Source organism: Lactuca virosa, chromosome 4 (assembly GCF_052849685.1).
Source record: "Lactuca virosa cultivar CGN04683 chromosome 4, Lactuca_virosa_CGN04683_v6, whole genome shotgun sequence".
NCBI classification, from domain to species: Eukaryota; Viridiplantae; Streptophyta; class Magnoliopsida; order Asterales; family Asteraceae; genus Lactuca; species Lactuca virosa.
In genome coordinates this window covers 257,514,362-257,526,678 of record NC_136429.1, presented here as the reverse complement: position 1 = coordinate 257,526,678, position 12,317 = coordinate 257,514,362, and the positions used below count along the sequence as shown (strand labels likewise).

At 38.8% G+C, this 12,317-nt stretch overlaps 1 long non-coding RNA gene across 1 annotated transcript; it reads left to right on the top strand.

Moving 5' to 3' along the window:
• The first annotated feature begins 8,236 nt into the window (after positions 1-8,236).
• On the top strand, positions 8,237-9,819 carry LOC145168810 (uncharacterized). The gene is made up of 2 exons (XR_013742119.1): positions 8,237-8,310; positions 9,664-9,819. It is a non-coding gene; the product is annotated as an uncharacterized LOC145168810 (long non-coding RNA).
• Positions 9,820-12,317: the final 2,498 nt, after the last annotated feature.

The following is a 12,317-nucleotide window of genomic DNA, read 5'->3' as shown; positions in this document are numbered from 1 at the left end:
GAGATCTATCCAAAAATGCAGGAATCCTTCAAGAATAAGATAAAATAAGCTCCATATCTGACAAAAATGATTGATACAACCAAGCTCTGATACCACTTGTAAGTCCCAGATCTGCTTGTGTATCAATCAGATCCGTTTGATGGTGCGAAATCTCAATTAAACAAATGATGCCAGATCAAATGAAGAAGAAGGAGAAAAAGAATAACTTGAATCTATGATGTATTGAATAAATATGATTGATGCTCCTTACAATAGATTCACACACACTTGCACCATATCTCCTTTCTCTCTCTAGAACACCTGAGAATACACACACTTAAGCTCCTTGGCCCTACACTGTCACGCACCCCTCACCCTATATATAGGATCACCAGCCGTACACCCGTGTACGGCCGTACACAGGAGTACAGCTGTACACAAATACACAAAAACTACATAAAAATATATTTTCCTAGAAAAGCAAAGTATAAACCAATATTTTGACCCAACAACCACTAAATTCACATTTTCCTAAGTAACTAAGATTGGAAATTTATGAGTGTTTAGTTACTTAGTATTTATCATTATACTTTTAATGAAGGGAGAATTATAGTCCTGTCAAACTCGTTCGGCTAACGACCCTCCACCAGTCAAGGAAGCGGTGGGTGAGAGTGGACACCCATTAAACTGCCATTTTATAGGCAGTAACCTTATACCCCCCCTTTTAGACCGACTTCGTGAATGAGGCCTACTAACGGTAAGACTGACTTTTTTCTTATACATATATATATATTATTAACCTATAATACTATAAAGTATAACGGTTGAATTTTAACTTTTAAAACTATATGGTTTGGAACTAAAGTTTTCTAAAGTGACTTTACAAATTCCAAAACTTGAGGGCAAGTTTGAAACTATTCAAGACTTTTAAACTTCATAACTTATGAGTTTAATGGTCTATTAAAATAAAGACTCTTCATTTTATGTAACCTTTGGTTCTTTAATGACAATTTAAAGAAGTGACTTTTGGTAATCCATAACTTGAGGACAAATTATGGACTCCATCAATAACATTTAGATCAAGAATTATATCATCAAACAATTTGCAAATAATTCCTATGATCTTACTAAAACTCATAAGCATGAACATTCATATCAACAATTTCAAGAATCATATAAACACATATAAAACTAAATTTTTTGATAATAAACATTGTAAATGGATTAGCATAATCATTACACCATCAAAAACAGGTTTTATAAGTCCAAAACAGTTTAGGGTAATGATCCTAGTCCATTTCCAGCATCAAAACTCGAAATTCAGCACACAGGTGCATCACCACGTCGTGGTAAATACTGCCACGTCGTTGTGAATAGTTAGAAGCAAAAATTGCAGAATTTCAACTTTGGAAAAAACAAGTAGCATCATGTATAATTGAAAACAAGCCTATGTTCTGATACCACTGATGGGTTTTGAGCATTCTAAGACTCCTATGGTGTACATGCAACCCTAGAAACCTTGGATCTATGTTTACTCTAATATACATGGAAATAAGAATTTTCCAAGGTTCTCATCCTAACTAGCATGGCACGAGGTACTTGTAACATAAAAACTAGTAGAATGACATACCTTTGTAGTTACTTGGATTCCTTAAGACCTTGTGAGCCTAGCACCCCAAATGTGATGCCTCAAATGTTTCACATAACACCACAACACTTGGAATAACTTAAGAATAGAACACTTTCACTAAAAAAAACGGCTAGCCCTCTTGTTCTTGTCTTAGTCGCCCATTTTGCTCACTATGAGGTTCTTTATATAGTGTGTCACATGTAGGGTTACACCATGTAAACCCTAATGTGCATGGGTTTTAACCTCCATGGAGCATCCACAGAGCACCTACTGGGTCCTAGCCCAATCTAGTGAATCATGGACCATAAGCCCACTATATAAGAATGAGTAATTTACAAATCAAACCCCATATGCTTAATTAGTCTCTTTTTGATCACAAAATTAATTCCAAATTAATTCTTGATCAATACTAATTAAATAATATGATTTCATATTAATATATTAGAACTTATAATATATTAACAAACCATAGGTGTCCTTTTCTCATTTTGTCTATCCAATTGTTGAGAGGCCGAAAAACCCAAATGGACCATGCCAAATCGGGTCAAGTACATACTAAATATAATTATGGACTTAGACACCTTATCCAACAATTACTCCCTATGATTACTTGGTGTATACAGGATATATATATATATATATATATATATATATATATATATATATATATATATATATATATATATATATATATATATATCAAGATCGAATAGATAGTAGACTGTGTGAATCCGCTCTAAGACAACAACCAAAGAAGGAACAGGAAATGAAGCGGAAAGCACACATCCTACTGCCTGTCGGATCCGATTAATATATATCTGTAATGTATCAACCGGGGAATCATAAAGTTAGCATTATAGGCGCCCTTCAAACTGAATGTAATGAAAAAATGAAGATATACATTAGTGTTGTATAAAATAACTTATGAAGTACTACTACCTTAAAACCATTTAGTTAAATTAAGGTAAAATGTGATGAGGTTATAACCATGCTTGATTGACTAGTATAAAACACGGCGATCTAAAGATGTCGAAAATGGTATGACATTTGTCACTCGTACACCTGCAGGTCCCACTGTAGCTAGCAGCAAGGTGTAGGATGGTCAATCCCGTATAAATCTATGCACAAACTCACGCTCTCCCTCCAGGAGAATCTGGTTACAAAACGTGACACAAAAAGTATATTGCTATGCCATGAAGTAGTGGCTCACATTATTGTTATCTTGTTCTTGTTATAGTATATATATGTTCCTTCCTGTTCTAGTTATAGTATGTATGAACTGAATCATGTAAGTTTCACTGATCTAGAAGTATTAGTAGTAATCCTCTAAACTATATCGATAATAGTTTACTAGTATGTTTGTTTGAACTGTTACTGGCCTTTAGAAAGACTCAATTATCTACTGAGTTAAGCATGTACTTTAAGAACGAAGTTTTATAAACAACAATCTAACATCTTTTAAAAGAGTTTTTGAATTGATTTACTAATTTATAAAAGCATAAGAATTCCTTTAATGTGATGGTTATCACATTTAACTATTAACACAATATCATTGTGTTCAACTTGTATTCCCCCCCCCCTTTAAAAGCATTTAAAAACATTTAAAAGATAGATTATAGGGGTACGAACTCACCTTTTGTGGGTGATTCAATTGAAGATTCGAAAAAGGATGATAAGTCCCACGAATGAAGTCCCGAGGCACAAACGAGTCCTAAATGACATATAATGATACATATTGGCATGTAATTAGTGAATCTAACTACAAAGGTGATTGGGAAACAACCTAGGATGCAAGAATAACTCACCAAAAGAGTGCTAGAAGCAAGATAGGAGGCTGAAAGGGTGTTCACGGCTGGGCTTGAGGTGTTCACGGCCCTGTGGGGTGTTTACGACCCAAGCTTGATGGTTCACGGCCCTAATTATGAAGGGTTCACGGCCCACTTGAATGGTTCACGACCCAAAGGTGAAGAACACTTGAAGATCTTGGAGATTCTAGTGTTTTGGCAAGTGTTTGAAGATCCTAGTAAGCTTCTAAGTAATAGCAAAGGAAAATGGGTGTTTAAGAGTGAAAGATGGTGTTCTTGAAATATGATACTTGAGAGAGAATGAAGTGAAGGAAAAGTGCCTAAAACTCATCTATATAGCATGAGTTCACGACCTAAGAAGGGTTCACGGTCGTGAACATGGTTCTTGGCCGTGGACCTCACTTGTTGAGGTTTTATGGCTCGAATGTTGTTCTAGGCTATTGGTTCTTACGTGGTTCACTTCCTAACACGCAACTCTTACGTATACTGGGTCTAGAAACCTATAAGTTTGACCTTAAGTGGATGTGTTTGACCTTATAAGATAGAAATTTTCGGGTTGTCAAATCATCCCCCCGTTAGATGGATATTTCATCCCGAAATTGGCTTTCTTAGCAGGACCCTTGGGGTCGTGCTCCTCTGAATGGTAGAATATCCACTCGTATACCTGGGCGACTTTTCCCTGAAGTTCATGATACGATTCATACCTGGTCCATCTATCATCACCTCGTGTATACAAGTCGTATATAATAAAAATTAGTAAGACGATCGGATGTGCGACTCTGCCCTAGGTCCACAACCAGACAAGGAACAGGAGATAGGGCGGAAACACACATACTAAATCTGCATAATCATAATTATATACCACTCTCGCGTATATACTTAAATAATGATAGGTGGACTGTATTCGTCCTTAGCCTCTGTGCTTGAACTTGATTTGCTGGACGAGTGGTAGTTCGGAAAGGTCTGCTGAGTATACGTCGGCAAGGTTTCGGAGGTCATAGTTCTCCTCTCAAGAGTACTTCGGGGTTTAGAAGACAAGAGACAATTTATGAGGTCTGGGTCGGGTTGTCATTACGAGTGACCAGGATTTCGTTAATCGGTCGATTAAGGCGATGGATTTTCGAAACACATGAACTTGGTATGGTGAGGACCACGCCAATCCCTGACAAATGATGACGACAGACTCTTTATAGAAACAAATGTTACTCCGATTTGAAAGAAACGTTTGTTATACGATGGTGTATCCCGAGTGTGCTCGACAATGTATTATGTGTAGACTTTCTAGTGCTTTTAGTTTTATCCTTGATATTACCACTGCCACATATCGTACCGCGATAAGCGAGTACTAACATTGAAAGTGCTTTGATAACTAGTGTCGATACTCTATATTATGATCTTCCTCGGTACCTCTATGATCACTTGGCATATACAAGTTTGGTATAATTAAGATGAATAAGACGGTCGACTGAGTAACTCTGCCCTAAATCCACAACCAAACAAGGAACAGGAAATGAGGCGGAATCACTCACTCTAAGCCTGCAAAATCTTAGTTATACATAACCCTGATGTATAAACTAAGCCACCATAGCTCACTTGAACAGATCTTTAGTTCTCTTACGAATGTTGTGACTTGTTCAAACGAATTAATAATTTATAATTACTTTTAAATTTTCCCCAAGTTTTAATATTAATATAATTTAAATCTTTAAAGTAATTTTTATGTAGAAGACGTATCGCTGTTCGCCAGTGGTTTCGGGGCAGTCTCTCCTGCGGTGATCATCAGTATCTGCCCTTCCCCGCCTGAGTTCTTCGCTATTGGGCAGTCCCTCTTGTAGTGCCCAGTCTCACCACAACCATAGCAGGCCTGGTTTACTTCTACTCCGGGGACTTGGGAGATCGGTTGTGTCGGCGACCTGCAGAAACGAGAAGTGTGCCCCTTCCCACGGAAATTCATGCACTGCATCTCCCGGCAAGCTCCGGTGTTGTGGTAGTTACACTTACCACACTTAGGGATAGTTCCAACATATCGAATGACAGACGCTGGAGTGGCAGGTGTTGTGGCGGCGTGTACAGTAACTACTTGTTGCTCCTGCGGGGGTTCCTGTGTTGTTTGTTCCTTCCTCTTGTTCCCCGACTTTCGTTTATAGTCCACTCCCTTAGCTGGCTCGGGAACGGGGACTACCACACCATGGCGGACTCCATGGTCAATGAGTCTCTGGGCCAGGCGTTTGGCGCTATCAAAGGTAGTTGGATTAGAAGACAGTACATCCCCCTGAATCGGGGTAGATAAGACCCAAATGTACTTTTCTATCTTCTTACTCTCTAGGGTAACCATCCCGGGGCACGGTGCTGACAGGTCGCTAAACCTGTCAGTGTAGGCCAGTATGTCTGAGCCGACCATGGTATGCTCCCATTGCTCTTGCTCCAGCTTTTGAATTTCGCCTCTTGGGCAGTATTCTTCCAACATCATCTCTTTCAGGTTCTCCCAACCCATAGAGTTAGCCACAGATAGGGTCAGTGACTTAACATGGCCATTCCACCATGTTAGGGCTTTTTCGGAGAAGGTGCAGGTAGCAAACTTCACTTTTCTCCCTTCTGGGCACAAACAGATTTCGAAAACTGAATCTGTTTTCTCGAACCATCGCATTAGAGCAATGACTCCCCTATTTCCACTAAAGGATTTGGGTTTGCAGTTCATGAAGTCCATGTACGAAAACTCTTGTGGGTGTCCATGGGTAACTCTGGGGTTAGTTAAGTGGGTACCGCTACCAGATCCACTAGTAATACTTGCGTGGAATTGATTTATTGCAGCTGCAATTGCGGCTGTTACCGTTGCTTGGAGAGAAGCAGGATCGAATTGTGGTGGTGGAGGAGGTGGTGGATTCTCTGTTGTGTTATTGACTACGCGCCTTACAGCTCTTCCGCGAGGCATCTTTTGCTAGAATGAATACAAAGGTGAAACGAAGATAAGTCTATAGCAGTGGTTATAAGCCGAATACTGAATAACTAAGTTATCCTAGTTCTGAGTGCATCCGGTTCTGACTTTCGTATGGTTCTGAAAAACAATTCATAATGGGAGTCTATATAAAATAAACTTTATGAATCAGAAGTGGCTATCCTCGAATGAATTTATGTGAATTGAAAAACTGATATCAGCTGAATGAAAAAGAAATAACCCTACCACATAGTGTGAGTAGTGTATTCACTGTCTCATCAAGTCATTTCAGGTTTTTATTTATTAGTATGACACATAGGACGTTTTGTTTCTTCGGCTGATCCCTCCTTGGAAAACTCCTCATGAACCTCTTCTTGTTCCTCCTTGACTTCTCTGTTGACTGCTATGATGGAGTGGTTACATCTATCTTGGTTTGTCATGCGAGAATGGAAGTGTCTAAAGAATCTATGAGATTAAGTGAAACATTATGGGGTGATCCTTAACGGGTCCTCCTATAATTGCACGGTGTATACAAGTTGTATATAATTTAAGATTAAATAGAACTTCGAATAAGTGATCCTACTCTAAAACCACAACCAAACAAGGAACAGGAAGTAGAGCATAGATCACAAATTCTAAGTCTATAAAATCTCAATTATATAAAACCTTGGGAGTATACCCTCCGAAATTATAGACTGTGACAACCGTCAAATTTCGGTCAATTCAAAGTCAACAAGTCAAACCGGTCAACTCCAATAACCCTTGTATGCTAGGGTTTACGTTATGTAATCACTATACAATTCGCTATTTTAATGAGAAATCATCATTTGGAAAGTTCATGTGTTTGATTTTAGCCTTAACAATGCTAAACAACAAACCAAAGCGATAAAACACTATTGCACAATCATCGGGATTGTGTAAGACACTAAATCATGGCTTAACGGGGTTTATGGACCTTTCGTTGCGAAGCCGGACACTCAAAAAGATCACAAACGAAACCTCTCACAATCTCTTTCACTCAACCTCTCTCTATTAAAATCTCTCCCAAATCTCTCCCGAATCTCTCCCAAATCTCTCTCAAAAGTTCCTTTAATTTTTTGTAATCATTCGGGCCATCCCGACCCTTAACTGGGTCAAAAACCACTTGAAACGGGGTAAAATAGGCTTAAGGACCCAAAACTGAAGCTTCAGGACCGAAGTCCCTGTCATAAAGGAAGACGACACACATTTGTCTGTCGTAAACTTACGACTCGCGTGTTTAGGACACGCAATGAGTATCAAGGAAGCCCCTGTCATAAAAGAAGACGACATGCATGTTTGCGTGTCATAATTTTTCCGGTTTTTCGACTACGACTTCGTTTTAACTCCGTTTTTCATTATTTTAACGTGGGATTTTCACCCAAAACTTTATTTTATAAACTAAGGCCCCAAAATATATAAATCTCCAGGGTTTTTATAAAAATGTATTAAAAGAATTGGTGGTTGGACTAATTATTGAGGGAATATTTGCTTTTCCTTATTTTATGACAAAAGCAAGCCACCACCACCTCACTCTATGATCATCCACTCTTTCCCACTACTCCTTGTCTCCTTAGTGGACCTTTACAACCAATCTCCAGCTCTTCCCACGTTCTAAGAGCTGGAGGATTGATCCTCTCTCCTCATTCTCCATAAAAACTCTTTCATTCTACACTTAGCAACCAAGAACACTCTCCAAAATTCTCTCATCTTTTCTCTTAACTTCAAGAACTTCAAGGCTTTCTCCAGGGATTTCTTTCTTCAATTAGTAAGTATCTTCATCATTCACATAATTATTAAACTCCATTCTACTCAAATCATTGATATCTTACACAAATTCCATCTTATTCGGTGTTAGATTCTCGAATCATCAAGACATCTTCTTAGTGTCCTTGGGTTGAACACTTCCTCTATCTCACTTTCATCTACTGAAATCACATAAGGTGAGTTCATACCCATACTTTTACATGTTTTTCTTAAGTTTTAAGGGGGGAATACAAGTAAAATCATCAAGAACACAATTAAACTTTTTCTAACAGATTGCATCAGAAAAGATGGACGTTAATCACGGACTGTTTTGGTCAACTTAAAATTTTTAGTTTTCAAAACTGTTTCAGGTGCAAGTAGTTCAAACTCTTAGCTTTAAAATGACTACTTGCACATCTCCAAATGATTTTTCTACAATTAATGGTGATTTTTACAAAACTGCCTGTCATTTCAGAGGCAAACCCGGACCAGTCTGTGATTATGAACATTTTCACCTCTGTTAGAGATCACTAAAAATCATGATAAAATTCACGAACAAACTAGACTCATATTCCAAACTCTCAAAATTTGCAGATTTGGATTTAGAGCTGTGATGATTTTTCTATAAATTTTCTAAGAACGGTAACAGAAACTGTTTTTAACGAAAAGTTGCTGTTAATTTCATTTCACCTTGTAACATGTTGAGCAAGGTGTATATCTTTATGTGACTATATGTTACTGCAATATATGATATTTTATCTTAATATTTAGACACACATCAGTTTACAAATGGATTTGGTCATATAAAATATAAAGAATAACAAGTGATTATAATCAAAGTACAATCGATACATTCAAACATTAAATAAACTATTTTGAATATAGTTTGCATACATTACCACGTACTACCCTTGGTTGATAAACCATAATAGGTATAGTTTATGATACATTACATAACACATACATTTAAAAAGGGTACATTTATACAAAGGATATTTTCATTAAGCAAGGTACGGCCATACGGTACCAAGTTTTCATAACACGTAATTCCGTTAATGACTTTGTGAGACATTTACTTCAAATTACCATTAAGTCCTGTATTGTAACCAGAGTCTCCTTGAGGGAGAGCGTGATACTTGTGTATAGATCTATATTGGGTTTGACAAACCCACACCTAAACTGCATGCAACAGTTAGACCGATAGGTCTGGGGTGACAAATGTCATAACATTTCCGACGCCTGAAGAACGTCGTTTTAGGCAACCGTGGTCATAGTATGGTTATAATAAACTCACATAAAGTATTAACAAACATTGGAATTTACGGGGACTTCATTAAAATTTAACGAGTTTATGTCGATTTAAACTTGCATTGTTTTACTATAAATATGACAAATTACTTGTACATTTCGGTCTTTGGGTTTTAAGACTACATTTACACATTAAGGAAAATATTGGATTTTTCTAACACAAATACTACTTTTACAAATGAAAAGCTTATGAACTCACCAACCTTTGTGTTGACACTTTTTCAAACAACTTGTATTCTCAGGAAATCATTAAACAGGTAATCAAGTGCTTTTGAGGATGGGACGCTAAGGCGTCTACTATTTCATATTTTATCAACATATTGTAATTGATTCGTAAACATGTAATTCATACAATGATGTAATTTTTTTTTCAATTATATATATGTTGGTTGTGTTTGCTTGAATTACTATTACAATTGCTGTTATGATACTATACATGAAGTCCTCCACCCCCGGACGTTTCCGCCATCCTTGGTTTGGGGGTGTGACAGATTGGTATCAGAGCGCAGTTTATAGTGAATTAAGTATATCAAACCACATAAGATATACAAACTATAAACACAATTGGGACTAATAGTCTCTGATTTGTGCATTTTTCAAATAAATATACTTTTAGAAAATAAATGATTCTTTTTATTAAAAAGGTATAAATACATGCATACATGCTCACATAGTGTCATAACTACAACAACATAAAATAAAAGAAGAGGAGTTGTACATTATGGGTATGCCTTGGTATATGTAAATCAAGTCTGGGAAGGATATAGCCTGATCAACTATATCTGTCCGGGAATTGACTTGCATATACCGGGGGATGGTCAGGATGGACAACAAATCTAACAAACTCGTCTTACCGCTAGTACGCCTCATTCACGAAGCCGGTCTATAAGGGGGGTATAAGGTTGTTGCCTATAAAATGGCAACTTAATGGGTGTCCACTCTCACCCACCGCTTCCTTGATCGGTGGAGGGTCGTTAGCCGAACGGGTAAGACAAGGACTTATAAATTCTCATTAAAAGTATGATGAATATTATAAAGTAACTAAATGCTTTAAGAACTCAAAACTAAACATTTACAAATACTATAGGAGTATTTTGTGTTACTATAATAAAAATATTTTATACTTTCATTTTACCTCATAACCCAATGTATTGGGTCAATAAAAAGTATAAAATCGTATGTGTCGTAAACATACCGGAAAACAACGTAATAATATACTTTATGTATAAAAGATTTCTCTCCCTATAAATACACTTTTACTAAAAGTACATTGGTTTACGACTTATGACAGAACCATGCCGCCAAGAAGAAGACCAAGACCTTCCAGCAACACAGCAACACCTCCTCCGCCGCCGCCTCCACAGTTTGATCCCGCGATGTTCCAGGCTGCAGTAACAGCAGCCGTAGCGGCCGCAATGTCACATATAGGGACCAACGGAGCTGGTGGTTCGGGATCGGGAGCTACACACTCTAACCACGGAGACAGTACGTGGCGTGCAAAAGAGTGTTCATACAAGGACTTCACAAATGGCAAACCCGACAACTTCAATGGAAGCGGGGGAGTCATCACGTTGATGCAATGGTTTGAAAAGACCGAAGTAGTCTTTCAGGTGTGCTCCTGCCCCGAAGCGAGCAAAGTTAAGTTCGCAACCTTAACCTTCACCGGCCGGGCCCTTACTTGGTGGAACTGCCGGGTTAAGTCACTTACTCTCGAAGTGGCTAGCTCCATAACCTGGGCAGAACTAAAAACGTTGATGATGAAGGAGTACTGCCCGAGAGGTGAAATTCAAAAGCTGGAACAAGAACTCTGGAACCTCAGGATGACGGGCTCTGACCTTGAAACCTACACCACCCGATTCAATGAATTGGCTCTCCTCTGCCCAACAATGGTTACTCCGGAGGAGAAAAAGGTGGAGCGATACCTTTGGGGACTGTCTCTCCACGTGCAAAGTAGTGTCCTGGCTTCAAGGCCAACTACTTTTGACAGTGCCAGGGAGCTGGCACAACAACTTGTTGACCACCGAGCCGGTCATAATACTACAACCACCACCACTGATAAATCAAAAGGGGGAAACAACAAAAGGAAGTTCTGGAACGAAAAGAAGAGCCAACCAACACAGGACCCCGCTAAGAAGCAACAAATTGTTGCTGTCCATGCTGCCACTAATGCTGCCACTACTGCTACCACTCCAGCACCACCGAAGCCATATGCGGGAAAACTACCTAAGTGCAACAAGTGCAACTTTCACCACAATGGTGCTTGTAGGGAGATGCACTGTAACAACTGCGACAGGAAGGGGCACACTGCTCGTTTCTGTAAAGCGCCGGCTCAACCAATCAACCAAGTCGCCAGTACGGGGGCAACCCGGACCTGCTACAACTGTGGAGACGCAGGTCACTTCAAAAGAGACTGCCCCAAAGCACAAGCCCCTAATGCTGGTGGAGTAGGAAGAGTCCTGGCAATAGGACACGGGGAAGCAGTCGAGGATCCCACGGTGGTTACCGGTACGTTTCTCCTCAATAACTCTTATGCATGCGTACTATTCGATAGTGGAGCGGAGAGGAGTTTCGTGAGCCACCAATATAAACATTTACTTGAACAAAATCCCCAATCACTAAAGGATACTTATGTAGTAGAAATGGCAAATGGGAAAGTAGAAAGCACTAGCGATATATACTCAGAATGTACTCTCACTCTAGACAACCATACATTTAAAATTGACCTGATGCCAGTCACCATAAAAAGCTTCGACGTAATCATCGGGATGGATTGGTTAGTTCCTCACCGTGCCGACATTCTATGTTACGAAAGGGCCGTTCGCCTCAATCTACCAAATGACGAAACCCTTCTCATCTATGGTGACAAACCTAGTGCGAATTTACAAGTCATCTCATG